This window comes from Solanum pennellii, chromosome 7 (assembly GCF_001406875.1).
Source record: "Solanum pennellii chromosome 7, SPENNV200".
NCBI classification, from domain to species: domain Eukaryota; kingdom Viridiplantae; phylum Streptophyta; class Magnoliopsida; order Solanales; family Solanaceae; genus Solanum; species Solanum pennellii.
Genome location: NC_028643.1, coordinates 68,842,205 through 68,842,960, shown reverse-complemented (window position 1 = coordinate 68,842,960; position 756 = coordinate 68,842,205).

Genomic DNA, 756 nt, shown 5'->3' with positions numbered 1-756 from the left:
AAAACTTGAAAATCAAAAGCTATTTAAAATAAGTCAATTCATTTTCAAACACACTTTTATTAATGTAATAGTTTGATTGAGATTGTTGTTTAATTAAGGGGGGTCAACCATCAATAGCCTCACAATATTGCTAAAACTATTGGTTGTAATTGTCTAATAATATATATGTGCTGCAATTCACTCTCTTGTTGCCAGCAAAACGCGGGTTTGATTATAATATCAAAATCTAATTAATTTTTCAATCTTCTACTTTTCTAAGAAAATTATAACAATGAGACATTCACCATAATCCTATAAAGTGGTTGTAGACCACTCCACTTAATTCACTCCATACAACAATGTCAGTATAACCACAACAGAACTTATCTTTGAGTTTCGATGGTTAATTTTTTCCAACTTCAAAAGTAAATTAGCCTTCATTTTATCCACGTTGAATCAATATTATGTGTAACATTATTGTCAATCTTTCTATTATGATAATAGACCTAAGATACTTGAAACTTTCTCTCTTTTGGATGGCCTGGGTATCAAGCCTTCCACTCCATCCTCTTACGATATCACGTTACTAAAACTGCACTCCAAGAATTCTGTCCTTGTCCTACTCAATTTGATCCACACCTAAGTTTGCCTCCAATTCTTCGGCTTATCATTAACTCCATTGTAACTCTCATAGATCAGGACTATGTCATCAACAAATAGCATATACTATAACACCTATGCCCGAAAATTGATTACTTCATAAAAACAACTCCTTAT